At 40.4% G+C, this 15676-nt stretch overlaps 1 protein-coding gene across 11 annotated transcripts in view; it reads right to left on the bottom strand.

Annotated features, from left to right (window-relative positions):
* The window catches only part of sgip1a (SH3GL interacting endocytic adaptor 1a), an 89556-nt gene that overhangs the window by 50046 nt on the left and 23834 nt on the right, over positions 1-15676 (bottom strand). The window lies entirely within an intron of this gene.

The raw sequence follows: 15676 nt of genomic DNA, 5'->3' as shown, positions 1-15676 counted from the left end.
ATTATCATCAAATATCATCAAACACTGAGCTCTAAATAATGTCAAGTACGTTGACTTTTTTCTTAAATTTTTATCAAGTAGACCAAAGCTGCGTGTGTTCATCTCTCTCGCGCCCTGTTTAGATACCACAGACTAATATGTATAGCCTATATTCCTGCCCGACTTCACACATTCGCTCGCAGCTCGCGCAGAAAATAGACCAGACGCCGAAACAATTGCTGCAGCGCCGGCCGCTGAGCTGCGCGGATGACACAATCGGTTAACATGGGCATTAACATTCGCTTCTTGGCGCTTTGAGGCTATTCGCAGCGCAGCGGTGTGGCCCTGGCGTTATGCTTTAAAATGATTTTTGATTAATAATCTGCTAACCAACATCTCAGATGCAATGTGACCTCATCCCTCAGACAGGAAGAGGATCTGGATCAACCGGTCTCCTGTATCTCATGTGTGAATGGATCAACCTGATTAAATGCTCTCTCTCTACACACACTCACAAAAACAAGTCTTGTTACTTTGTTGAGGGAAATAAAATGACTGAGCGATACATGACGATTTCAGGACACCTCGATCAATAACTGTTAAGAAGTTCAATGCGCTATTCCAAAATTGGGAATGAGATAGCCGAGACTTGAAGCATGTGGACATGTGGTCTTAATTGCTAATAATCTTTCTGAATTTGCCTGTATTTGTAAGTGTTTTTGTCTTCTATTTAAGATTTGATACTGCAGTATCTATGTGGAAAAACTAAATATGCCTTTATGTGCATACAAGTACTTAACAAAATATGCAGCCCGGTGCTATAATGCAATCTGACACAAAAGCCCTGCATTATTCCCTCTCCGCAGCTCATAAATGTTAAATCCCTGCCTTACAAAGGTAGTATTTGTTGCAGGGCCATTGTGCTGGATGGCATAAAGTGTTCATGATGTTCCAGGCAAACCTGTGTGAATGGGCAGAATTAAGCCAGTTTTAGAGCAGTTGGTTGGCATCAATGAATCAGCTAGGCTTCAGCCCAAAGTAACAGTCCAAGACACGATTAGGATCTAGGAACAGCACGTTGAGTGTTATTTGCCCACCTTGATTGCTTAAATTGTAAAACTGAGACTTTATGGGGAGACTTGACATCATAAAATCAAGCCTGTCTTTTACAACAGTGAATCGGAACGTTATGCTTCAGAAACTATGCTTCTGCCCATTAAACATTTCCTTTATGATCTCAAGAACAGCTTTACATTAAAGTCCCCTAAAGTAGGTGTGTGTGTTTCTAAGAGTGTGCGTGTGTTAGTAGATATAATCCTGGGAATTTGTCTTGTCAATGTCCTGTATGGAACCTCCTCTGAATGCCAAATCCCCTTTCTGTCAGCCAATGCACTAAGTAACCAATCAGGTTAAATGGCTTTGATTCCATCCAATAAACTCTTATAAAAAACGGGGCTGGGCATTTACTGGTGAAACAGGGATGAACCAATTATTCATAAATACCATAAATACTGCTACTAATTCACACAACACAATGCAACTAAGTTTACAACCCTTTCACTTACATATTTTTATGCTCCCTACCCTGTCCTTTCCGTCTCCTCCTTCCTCTGTTCCCTTTCTTCTTGAACTCCATGTGTTTGCCTGCTTTCATGTGTGCACACAAAAGTAATGGTAAAGCAGAGAGTAATTAATAAACTGCCTCTCCTCCCACAAGTCCTGTTTGTAAGATAAGACCATTCATCAGAGTGGCAGTTCCTCATAGGTCAGCACTGCTTCAGTGCTCTGCAAAGAGCAGATAGACTGAGCACTTCAGAGTCCCTAGGGACTCACTCCCTCAAGCCCCACTCATCAAATTTTCACTTTTTGTATGGACAGTTTGGATTGCTGTAGTGATTGAAGTATTTGCTGATTAACTGATTAACCAATTAGTCGGCTCATTGATTAATGGTTGGAGTAATGTATCTAAAACAAAACAGCTTCCAATTTAAGAGAAATTGAAGAAAATTTGGTTTTGGGCTGTTGGATTTCGACATTTAAAAAAATAACTGATGGAAGAGTTTACAATTATTCCTTGATTGCAGCCATATTTGGTTATGTGACTTAAAATATAAAGATGCAAACACAATGCATCTGTTCTGTCCTCTATATCAGTGGTTCCCAACTGGTGGGTCATGGTCCAAGGGTGGGTTGAGTACAGTGAATCTGTGGCACAGAGCTTTTATTTTGAAGTGCCATTTCCTGCTGTAGACTGATGCTGTGTCTCAAATCGCGTACTTCTGTACTTACATTTAATATTTTGAGTGCGTTCACACTGAGAAGTATGGAAAAATGCAGTGCACTATGAGTACCCGGATGGTACACTCAAAACGGTCAAGAAGTTGAGTGTGGAACTATCTTGGCTACATAGCGGAAGGGGAGGGACCACTTTTCAAACTGGAAATGGCAGCCGAGGACTATGCGACCATGAATGTCACAGCATTGTGCAAATGTAAGTTATACATGTGTTTTTTTGCACTAAGCATCACTATACTGTTGTTGGATATAAGCCAGCAGTATGTTTATTGGGTTAATTCAGCAGTCTGTAATGATTTGGTACCGCGAAAGATTACTTGAATGCTAATGCTAGTTTGCTAACTAGGTAACAGCTGCACAACAACAATACAATACAGTCGATGGATATTTTAGTGGGTGAAAATTCGCAGGCAAATGGTGGCGATAATGCTTCACTGGTCGGTTACAATTAGGCATTAAAAGAAGAAGAGGTCGAAATTTGCGGTCGTCATTTCTGATAAGTGCACAACGGCTGTGTTTGGTTTGAGACAACACTACCCTGTCAAAATTTACGCACTACGCCAATAAGTACATAGTGCACATGGTATACTACATGGAACCGACAGAAGTATGTGATTTGAGACACACTGTGAGTGACTAATGGAAAGCTACTTGACAGAGACCACAAACTAGCTCAACGAGATTGCCAAACACAAGTATGACACTTTATGAATTAAACTACCTGGACCTTGAACTAATGACTAAGGAGAAATCTGGACCCTGAGGCTGGAATAGTTGGGAACCACTGCTCTAAATTAAGTTAAAGGGGAAACTCTGATCTATACATAGCGACAGTTTACTAGTCATAGGAGTACTGCTCAGTCTGTGAACATAGCCTGTGGTTCTGAAGGAGCTTTGTCAAGTCTGCGAAAATAACTCCAACAATGTCATCAGGGGTTTTCTCGGCTTGACCTTGGACACTACAAATGTGTAACAGACAGCATGCAGTACAAACTGAGGTTAGGAGTATCTTATAAAAGGTGCTGTCAAATTGCAGATGCTGTCGTTTATAGATATTAATTCATAGAATGGAACCAGTAAGTCTATTGTGAGTCCTCAAATTTTACGCAATTGGAATATTGAATTGCTCATTGCCAATTAAATAAGACTTTAAGTGTGGATGGCAGATGTCATATGCTAAAGAGATCCTCAGCAAACCTGGCTGCTGCTACTACCTCAAACCAGCAACTTTTCAAATGCTCCACATGTTTATCCATTTTGTCTCTGTTGACTCTTTGTCTGTGTTAATTCAATAAAAAATCCATGCACTCCAAGAGAAATAGAAGGAGAGAACAGCAGGATTAAAACAAAACAAGATGGATGAAGCTACAACTGAGAGAGACACGCGGGATGTGGACAGACTCCTGCATCACTTCTCCTCCGGGCACTGCTTTCCCTGTGGCCAATCAGACGTCTCTCTGTTACGATGCCAGCTACATGATTCGGCTACGAACATGGTGTGTTTGCCAGTGAGAGAGACATGCGAGTGTGTGTACATGTGATGTGAGAGAGAAAAGAAACAAGACAGGCAGTAGAGACATACAGTAGATTGCCAGTCAGATTATGAGGCTGCCCAGAATGAAAAGTTTCCACATGAGCAGTAAGCAGTGCTGCACACAATGTGCAACCAGGCTCTGTGTGTGTGTGTGTGTGTGTGTGTGTGTGTGTGGTCTTGTCCAGATGAGGCTCGACAGAAAGTTGATATGTATCAGTAGACCAGATGCAGCCTGGTCACGTCCTCCTTCCATGTGCCCCAGGGGAACACAGGAAATTACTTCGTTTGTAGAAAAAAAAAAAAACAATTATGAAAATGAGGACAGAAAAGGGTGGAGGGAATGAGAAAATGAAGAATACAATTGAGTGTCAACTCTGCACTGTGAGGCACAGAAGTGACAAACCTTAAGTACAAATGGATGAGGTCAGCAATAAATGTTCTCTCATCTCTTGTTCTTCTCATTGAGACAGGATCCAAAAAAACTGGCCCAAATTCCTGTGGATTACATCTGTCTTATTTCCTCCTGAAAATCTAATCTCAGTTCATTCTGGTTAAGGCAGACCGCTGACTCCACCCCTCCCCTGTTCACACCCAGATTATAGGTTTGGTCAGCTTTTTGGTTGCCAAAGGAATGTCCTTACTGTCAATGGTTCATTAAGACAAGGGCTTATTAAAAACCTCTGACTGTATCGTCTCACACTCAACAGCCCTAAAATATAGAACCACTGACATCATCAAAAGGTGGAGTGCCATTTGTCTCTAAAAAGAAAGGAGGGGGTGTGAAAGTGAGAATGACACACAGAGGGTGAGAAGCAGAAAAAGAGAAGGGATGTGGAGAAACCACAATGAACCACAAGATCTGGAACCACTTTGAGGGAACACACCATCAATTCCAGTGTCACTCTAATGGCCAGCAATCTGGTGTTGGGGAAAATCTTATATAACCTGCAGGTTGACTGAGACTACACATACAGACTGTATCTACCAACCCTCATGGTGTAGGTAGATACAGTCAGCTCCCGAAGATATAATCTTGACTTGACATAGTAAATTACAGTGCAGAACCCCCAGCTAGGAACATGGGTCATCCTGCTGGCTCTGTCACACAACATGTGCAGCCCTTGCAGAGGCATCACTTTAAATTATGACTCATGAGCTGTTGTTTTCTTCTTCTCCCATGCTTCTCCTGCAATGCTTGAGAGCATGAATTTGTAAAAAGCAACAAAAATAGGTGAGTAGAGAGTGTGAGGAAAGAATACAAATGTTTAAATAAATATATTTCTTTTTTTTTGTGGAGCTTAAGGAATGTGCACAACCTGCTCAGCACGTTTCTCTTATCTCAGGTTGGACATGTTTTTGTTCAGCACTTGTCAGTATGTGCTCCTAACCATGTGCACACATGTTGTGTAAGCTGCGCAAAAGGTACTGAAAAAAGACATTGTTCTTAGTGACGGCATGTTATGTAACACGCTGGTACTTCTTAAACAACAAAAGGGGCCATTGCAGGAGAATCCTGCTACAACTGCTGCACTTAAGTCATGCAAAATGGAGGACAGTGTGACTCTACTGTATATCAAGCAGCAGTCCTGAAGCAGTTGCATGCATGCACAGACACACAAATAATAATGCACACAGAAATGGATGCATACAAGCTTGCAACATGCAGGGCTGGATCTGTGTTCCAATGAGACAGTGTAAAGGGTTAAACTGCTGGATTACATCCTGCTCCCCTCTCTGACTCACACTGTGATTAAATAAATAAATTCATATTAAAGAATATGAAACACCCTTTCTTATTGCTGATGTTTTGGAATAGTTTAAATTTTAGGTCAATGAAATGAAGCTGAAAGATTGAATTCTAAATATTTTATTGAGGAACTAAATTTCAGCGATGATTATAAGATTAGTTTGCTTTGGGAAAACTTAAATTAGAAACTTGAGATGGTACATAAAGTAAACATCTCTCACAGTTCAGTTTCAACGGAATATTACGCAGAGAGCAACAGGGACTGCTTAATAAGTGCGGGATACAAACACAGTAAATACAATTTTGAATCCTATAGGGACGTAATAAAGCAAAAGAAAAAAGAAGCTAAAGAGATGCTGATGTTGCTTTCAAACACCGGGGGGAATACTTGACATGAACACAAATGTTACTGACAACAATCTCCATTTTAGTTCCCAAATGTTAGCAAATAAAACTATTTGCAGAAAAACCTCATGACTTGCCAGAGGGGAGAAAAGAAAGGACAAAACGAAACTGTGTGATTCTGGGGAGGAAAAAAAGCCTTCAGCATGGGTGGAGAAAAGTTTGTCAAATGCCCTCTATTTGTCTTGAATGCAAATCAGGCTCAAACAACCCTGAAAGATGACACATCTGCTGATGTTGAAAGGCATATAACCCATGAGAAATAAGACATTAAGACAGTCTTATTCCTGCATCGCCCCAACCAGCTATGGATAGTGGTTAACATTGTGGTAAAGTGAGGGGAGTAACTTCCTTTTCCACCAATCTCCCTTTTTAATTAAGACAAATTGCGCTCTATTCACATGGGTCTGCCTAGCTCATTGGTTTTGGGAAATGATGCTAAATGACCAAACATGAATCTCACTCAGCCCCTGAACAATAAGGTCAATGAGGTACTGAATCTCTGAGAAAATGTTTTACAGTTGGCAGGAGTGATAAATCTGTGGTGTTATGAGAAACACTGCAAATCATCTTCAACTCAGTTCACATCCTCTCCCATTCATTTCTCCCTCTTCTCCAACTGTTACTTTCTCCTGTACCGTCTGGCAAAGCACAAAAGTGTCAAATAATTTTGGCTTATAGGCTATATGTTGGTTCCAGGTTATTTTGGCAATCCTTCAACCAGTGAATTAACAGTGCTCTGTAAACGGGTGGAAGCACTGTGATATCAATCTGTCTTTTCTTGACTCTGTTTCTGTCTTTTTTAAAGTCTGTCACTTCTCCAATGCTGATTTCAGAACAATGCATAATAAAGTGAGCTGTCTGACAAAATAAAATAAAGCCTGGACTCTTGGATGACATCAATACAACAAATTAAAGGACAAATAAATAAATAAATGAATAAATAAAAATAGAAGGCATCACTTAATTCATGGTGCAATATATGATCCCCTTAGTCATTCTGATGTCACATGACACAGCATGACTATGAGGAGGTTTACCCTCTGGGGTGAGATTAAAAAAAAAAAAAACAAGCACTGTCATTACTAAGTCACCCTGAAGCTGCACTTACAACTGACATTCAACATTTTTCCCATCACTCCTTTTATCAATACTCTCTGGCAAATAATCACGTCATAGTAGAAATTAATCTGTTTGAGTCAAGCCATTTCCTTTTGTTTATGATTGTGCTTGAAGTCTGATTATTATACAACCACACAAAAAATAAAAGTAATTGGAATCATGATAGGTTACAGGAACAGTCTGAAGGCGTACGTGGAGGAACTCCTCTGAGAAATGCAGGCTGTGGAAACAATTATTGCTATGCCAAACTGTAATAGTGAATGTCAAAGACCCAAAACACAGGAGCTGCAGAGCAGCAATGATTACAAACTGTGCTCCCCATAAGAGCAACAGTTTTCAGGAGAAACGTCCAGGAAATTAAGGGCTCCCTCTCCATCCTGCCCCTGGTGAAGCTTAACAATTGGCTGAATGATATTGCCATAAAAAAGAACTCACAGGCTAACAGAATATCAAAAATCTTTTGCAGGCATCTTTCATCACTGAAACAGTGTACAGTCGATGCTTCTCTCTGTTCTCCTCAGCAGTGTCTTACAGTGGGACTATGACAGGTGCTTTGTGTCGTGTGCTTTAGTTTCACTGATGTGCAGTTTTTCTCTCTGTACCTCTTCCTCCAATGCTCTCCCTGCCTCCCCTTTCTCTCCCCCTCTGCCTCTCTCCCTGCTGATATGGTGAAAATCAATGGCTCCTCTATTCTGTGGAAGGTCTGATGTCTGCTAATGAAATCCTATCTGCTATGAGTCACCCATCTGATAGCTGCCGGGACAACAACTAGCAGAAGGACCGTCTCTCCACCATCATTTATGATCTCTCTCACACACAAACATGCACACCTTTATGGGCACAGCCATTCACGCAAACTTAAATGTGTTGTGTGCAGACTGAAGTAAACCCTGATAATTGAGGTCAGTGTCCAAATTAAACTGCCCGTGTTAAGTCGACTGTGAGACATACAAACACACACATTACCTCAAGCAGTGGCTGGGCTGTTACGGTCTGTGCTGAGTGTTATCATACTGAGGTTTTAATATAGTTTCTCATATCATGAAAAGTGACAGCTCTATTTTTGTTGCAATACTAAGAATGTGTATTTTTTACACTTAGTTTTGCAGTAGTTTTGTTTGGATTGATAATAAGTTTACACTTGTTTATGTCACAATAAATACTTCTCTGTTGGGTTTCCGTTGTGGTCACTATTTGGTTACTTAAACATTGCACACTCATGGAGACAACTAAGATAGAACAATGAATATGGAGTTAGCCTCCTGTGTTGTGCCGGATCTTGCCAGGCATGTTTTATCTCTAGCTGAACTGACAGTGTCAGACATGTAGCCAAGCTTCTACAAACTAGTCATCTAAAAGCACACAGCGCTCTCATCTGAAAGCAAGCCAAGAATATCTGTTAAGTCATCGTGCAATTACTATTCCTGCTCTTATCTTTTTAATCCCTTACTTCATTCACACAATCGTAAATTAGGGACAGATAGAGCCTGACCAAAAATAGATTTCTGAGGCTGATATCAATATTTAAGTGATTTTTTTAACATAAACATTAAATAAAACTTGTTGAAAAAAATAAAACTGTCTCATGCTCTCTAGTGGACAAAACTATGTGGTTCTACCCCAAACATATCTTTAGAATCTATGTGCTGTGTAAAAAAAAGAAAAAAAAGAAGTGAGATTGATTAAGATCTCCAACATCATATGATTGCGTAAGGTCTCTGACTGCTGTGAGCTGTCATGACACCTCAATCACCAGTGTTTCATTTTCTGTGTCTGAGACAGAGCAGACTCAAGGGACAACTACCTCAGATTTGTCACCCGTGACTCACACACACATATGCACACATACTAATAATGACTGCTTGGTACTCTTAGGTGAAAGTTATAGCGTTAGAAGACCAGTGGTTGTCTTGTGATGTCTTGGAGCCCAATAACAGTTACCTCAACACGACCCTGAGAGTCACACATGAATTCATCCAAGAATGCACTGGGATTATTCTTCAGCTCTTTCACATAGGTCTGAATGTTAACTAGGCCCACAGCCTTATGTACACAGAGAGTACAGACACGGAAAGCCTCACACTCACACAAACAGATGCTGTCCATGCTAACAGCACAAGCCTGAAAACATGTCACACACAGCTGGCGAGACACTTCACATGCTGCTTCTCTCTTTAATCACATCCTCAAAACACTCGGTTTATCCCTCTTTCATGAATCACATGCAGCTTTCCCTAAATACCTACATCTCTCTTTTTATCTCGCTCTCTCTCTCTGCAACCCTTCAATTCCTCCCTCATCACTACGTCTAACATCTCTCAACCCAACCAGTATCACTCTAAACGCTGCTAATCTCTTCCTGTGGCTGTGTCTCTGCGTCACTGTGCTAGTGCATCCTCCGCTGATTGAAACTGACATCTGTTTGCACTGGTCTGGCTCGGAGCCATACAGTACAAATACACAGGGAGTGCTAGACCTAGACACATCCACAGATATGGCAAAGAGGGAATTTGTCACACACACATAGACAAAGACACTTTTTCTAATAAACCTGCGCTGAAAGAACATGTTTTCAAAATCGAAGGAGGAAGGAAGGAAAAAAGGGACATGAAAACTGAAGCCCAAAAGGAAACGTCAAAATACTGATGTCAGCAATCTATCTTGTATTTCATGACCTATTTTGTACTTTACAGCTATAGTTGCCTCACTCCCACAGACACAGGGTGGGGTCATGTTGAAAATACTTCAGCTAAGATATCAATGCAGGATTTTGTGTCAGCTTCACTGCAAACCCCAATCCATCCATGACACAAAACTGTAATGTAAAGTCAAATGTAAAATGACACTTAACACAAAAACGTATCCCTTGTGAGCTTGACATAATTCTTTTATTTTGAGTCAACAATTTATGAGTTTTGAGTTAATTTGACTAAAAATGTATAAAGCCAATTTCACCTAATTAGTTAAAGGACAATAAACAACATTACCATTGTGCCCTTGACATATTGTGGCATGTTGAGGCTAAATGGCTGGAGTTTCCCAGCATGCTGTGAGAAAATGTGTTTAAGGCCATAAGCCGAAGAAAACTGTGTTTAAATGTGTTCTAAATCACTCATGTTTCCCATTATGCAGTGATTAATGTTTATGAATTTTACAATGGTTTTAATTGGTTACAGTTAATGTTGTGGGAAAAGACATTTTGCATCATTTGTTAAGTTAAATACTAGGGATGCACCGAAATGAAAATTTGTGGCCGAAGCCAAAGCCGAATAATATTAAACACTTGGCCGAATACCAAGTACCAAATACCGAATGCCGTTTTTTAGTTTTTCATTAGTTTTTGCAGATGAACCCCTTCCAGATTAGTGTTGTCATGGTACCAAAATTGGGACCCACGGTACGATACCAGTGAAAGTATCATGGTTCTGAGTAGTATCAGGATACCACAGCAAAAATGAGGCAGATGTGCCTTTTGTCATTTATAAAAAGATAAATCACTTTTCTATAATACATCAATGATATTTCAATGGAATAAATTACTTATTGACTTATTCATACTTCAAAAACAGCATCAATAAGTGATGAACATAGGGTGGATCAAAATAAAATAAATAAATGAAATAAAAATCAACCAGCCACCCTCCTCCCCTGACAAGTAAAGAACAGTCCCTTCATAAGTAAAGAACAGTTCCTAAAGTGCGGTGAGGTTTGTGGACCGTTACCTGCCACAAAGAGAGAAATGTGAACGGCTTGTTTCTCCTCTGATACGCCACATACTGTGTGCCGCCATGGCTCTGCTGTTCAGGTACTTTTGGGCAGTCATGACAACAAGTTATTCACCTGGAGCTGGACTTCTCCGTCGCCGGTAACCCGTTATCATGCGCCGCCGTATTTGACAGGAATACGTATTCCTGTCCGTGTCTATGACCCCTGTTCAACCCACAACCGGTGGGATTCGCCGTTTCGTTTCTGCTGCTGGTTGAAATCTGTACTCACACAGCCTGCTGAATGATTTATTTTGCCCGCACAAAACTATTTTTAGTCGCAAATGCGAGTGCGGTGACGGACGAAGTAAAATATCACCACGCTGCCGACATTTTACTCCGTCCGTCACCGCACGCTGTTTGATTGCGTTATCAAAACACGCCGCTATTATTCGGCCTTGCTTTTCACTTATTCCACCGAATACCGAATGTGTGGTGTTTTGCAATATTCGGCCGAATATATTCGGTTACCGAATATTCGGTGCATCCCTATTAAATACACAAATACTGATCTCCCCACTGTGTGGACATTAGAGTGTCTAACATGAAAGTGTGCTAAGGTGACATAAAGAGCACTTCCTGGTTCAGAATTCATCTCGTTGCCTTATTCTAGTAATTGAGAAACCTAAGCTCACCACAATATGTTTTTATAGTTCAACAGATTTCATAAAAACTGAGAAATGAATGAATGACTGAACATGAATATTGTAAAATGTGTAATCAATGTTTTTAGTGCTCATATGACAGAATTAAATGCTCAAACAACACTGAAAATGTTAGGTTAAACTGACATACAATTCATGTCAGACAAGGGTCACATGACACATTTGTTTTGTGTCTGGTGTACTCAAAACTCTTATGTTACTGCATTGTACTAAACTAAAAATTTTGATTGCAAGCCGTTCATAAAAAAAAAAAAAAATTAAGTTGAGTCAGCAAATTGTGGTGTACAGTGCAGAATCAAAGAGAAGAGATTTCTTTCTAGAGACAAAAATCAGGAAGACACTAATTTAAAAAAAAGGGATCAATCATATTTTCTTCACCTTTAGTGGAAACTAAGACACGGCATGCTATGGTTTGAAATATGGGGGCATAATTATCAATTTATCATTCATTATCATCAGCATTTTGAACATGTCTAATTCCCCCCTTACAGTATTTCTTCTCATGTATCACACAATAGGTCATGCTGTTTCCCTTTGGCTTGTTGAAAGGTATTATGGGAAACTAAGGAAATCACTAATTAAAGTAGATGATGCAAGTTGAAGGCATCTCATCAGTACATAAATACTCCTAATGATCATGTATTTGATGTTTATCTCACAAACAAAGAAGAAAAAGGCCACACAAATTTAACTGCAATAAGATTTCATGTTCATTTATTAATTAAGTGGAGTCAGAAGAGATTGAGCCAAGCACTAACAGTCAGCTTGGGAGCTGAATACATTACACGGAGAAGCCCATTAATATTATATGGCCAAATAAATCCAACTTCCCTGAGGGGGTTTTCCTGCCACCATGTCTATCTACCCCTCCTTCCATAATATGAAAGACAGTGTGGGAGGAAAAGGTGCCGGAAATTAAAGAGGAGATCCACATCAGCGGGACAGCAGGTCATAAGGATTGCTCTGGGGATGAGATGAGTATAGGACCTTCCAAGAAAGAGAAAGGTACTAAGGTAGAGAAGGGATCAGGTATAAGGGATAAGATGGTGGGCCACCAGAGTGCTAATGTGTTTGAGAAAGAACACACTGATCACCAGTCATCTATGGCAAAAATTATGGTGAATGGGGACAATGATTTTCCTGAAATCGCCATTTTGAACCATGATGCAAAATCCAGATAAAGGAAGGTACCATCAATTACAACAAAGCAAAATAAAATCTAGGCCACGAAGACTTCGCATCCCCTTAAATAATTTCTTAATCCCCCTTCCCACCCCATGAGCTGATCAGACTCCAAAAAAGCTACAAACGAGGAAGTGACTCAACAAAATACGGGCCTTTCACGATGATTGTACTGTCCTCTACCCTCTCCCTCCGGGGCTCTGACACGCATTGCTGCTCTCTATGCATCTCTTCCATTCTCACGCTATCCTACCAGGACATTTTAACTCACTTCATCTCCTTTCCTATCTCCAGCAGTCCTCATTTTGTTTACCTTCTTTTTCCTGGCAATGGCTTTCCAGCATTCTCTTCACTCTCCTTTTCTATCTCCCAGCTTGTGTCAGCTTCTTTCTCCGTGTGTGCGTCTCTCTCATTGTCTGTCTCTCCTCTAATTGGGTACTGTGAATTGCTCTCCTGGCTGCATCGCTATGGACTCTGTAAAAGACACTATTATGAAAGCGGCATTTTTTTAAGAAATGTGTGCCTCAGGACTTAGAGAGAGACACAGGGAAACCTTGTAATCCTCAAAGTTATGTTCACAGAGGATCTAAGCTGGTGACCTGAACACATCCTTGTGGTGTGTGTGAAAGGACGCACAGATGATGAGTCAGTCACACAGATATTCACAAACATTTGTACACATTAGACATAAAGAAGTATTTCACTGCGGGAAAGATGATCTTATCATAAAACCTGGCTGTCTATGCAGTAGAAGGACACAAATACTGAACTACTACTACTGAATTTGGTGCTACATGACCAGAGACAACTGAGAACAATGGCTGGGGCATTTGCTATTGCTCTAGATGTAGAGAACCTACAGCCACAGTGACAGGTGTACAAAAAAGTTAATTTCCTACCTTGGATACAAAGCTTAAAATGTATCCCTTTCACATATTGTTTCACACAACAACACAATAGCATAAAGATAATCACCGGGGCAATGAACTACATTTAATTGGTTCTCTGAATTCTGCTTGCTCCCTTCACCTTTCTTATCATAATCAACAACACAAAAGCTCCCATGGTGCCATCACAGTGACGGCATTAGTGTTATGGCAGCAGCCACACCACAAGACAATCTTTTTTTATGATAAAAGTAGAGCCGCTGATTAAATTAGACCACACATCTTTGACAGCAAATCACCTACTGTTTTGACGGCAGGATCCTCTAATCTCTGCGTGGGCCCTGTCAGGCTGAAAACAGCATCCCTCGTCTGTTAGTTAACAGTCTGTGCTACTTCCTGTTTGTTTTTGATGTGCTACGTGTAACATTTCAATCTAAATAAACCAGAGAAGCATCGATGGGAAAGATAAGCAGAACTTACTGCATGGAAAGTTATTTTTAAAAGTGTGAAAACATTACTTAGTCAAGGAAAATTATCTGCTAACTTATGTGCAGTGTAAAGGTTTACCCTGCAGTTTTTTTTTATTTTTAACTACTCTACACCGTTAAAGCAAGATCCTTCCAAACACACAAATACAATTTAATCTTTTTTTTTTTTTTTTTATCTGATGACATTTTTGACAGAGACATTTTTCAAGCACTATCTGATATGTCATTCAAGAACAGTTTGATTATGCTGTAAGAGAACCTCATCACCCCCCAGCTGCCACGAGATTACACAAACATGTCTGTTTATCTGGCTTTGAATCTTGGGCATCATTACATAAGCTCGTCTATGTGTGTGTGTGTGTGTGTGTGTGTGTGTGTGTGTGCGTGAATGGGTGTGTCTGCACAAAGAACAAGATGGAATTTGAACGGGCTGTTGTGAGGATGTTGTGCTGCTGTGTCTATGAATGAATGGGTGAATAGGAAAAGTGTGTACAAGAACGAGCAGATTGGGTTTGACTGCTTTCCCTTCGCCCTCCTCCTCTCCCGAATCTCTGTCCCTGTGTGTCTTTGTTGTGGGAAAGTTCATTTGGGTCTCTGTCAAACAACTTATTGTCAAGCACCGTCACAATGTACCCATTCTACTGTGACACATTCAACAATGAGGAAGAAGCACACAAGCACTTTGAAGACTGAACAGACATATACATGTGCGCGGTTTTTATGTGAGCATTGTCCGATGACGCGTTAGCATCCGTGCACTTGTGTTTTTATTAGAAAACGCCAGTGACTCAGATGTGGTACATCTCCAGAATACATACCAATGTCAAAAATAGCCTTGTCTATCACATCCCCATCCTTTGCACATTTTTCATTTAATACAGAGTCCTAAACTAATTTGTGCATTCATTTTTTCCACATAAGACAGTTATTATTTGGACAGACACATATACAATCACCTTAGTAAAGCACTAACAGGCCACTCCTAATTTGCTCTATTGTAGGAATACCCACAGACATACAGAACGACCTATTACTCATTACAACAACCTAAGACCTGTGTATGTATACAGCTTTTATTTGCTGTGAAAAGTGGATGTATAGATTCGTGAGTCTATGCATGGCTGAGTCTATGGAGGACCAGATTAGACTAATAACACCTAGAGAAACATGGACTCAAACTGTGACTCAGGATAGAGAATAATTGGCACAAGCACCAATCATAAGGGGATGGCAGGGAGATACAATTCTGCATTTCACATTCACAGACGGCGTGCTGCTCTGTTTCATACCATCATAAAATTTCTGCTGGGCCACTGAGGGCTGTTTCCGATGCATCAGCCCACATGAGTTATGTGTTTTGGCCAATGGCAAGACATTAAATTACTCATTTGGGTCTGCAATGGGGAGCAACGCAGCAATTCTTGCACAGAAGGCTTCAAGGGGAAACATGTACCGTTGACATTGTTTTCACCAACATGGACAGACCTGGTGCACCACCCTTTATGCTTTTGTGTCCACAACAACCCACCATATACACAATTATTCAGAAATCAAAGAAATGTGAACTTGGGAGCCTTTGCTGAGCTCATTACCAAAACAGACATGAGTCAG

The sequence above is a fragment of the Epinephelus lanceolatus genome, chromosome 6 (assembly GCF_041903045.1).
Source record: "Epinephelus lanceolatus isolate andai-2023 chromosome 6, ASM4190304v1, whole genome shotgun sequence".
Lineage (NCBI taxonomy): Eukaryota > Metazoa > Chordata > Actinopteri > Perciformes > Serranidae > Epinephelus > Epinephelus lanceolatus.
Note: the sequence above shows the minus strand (reverse complement) of the source record. Positions and strands in the feature narration are given on the sequence as shown.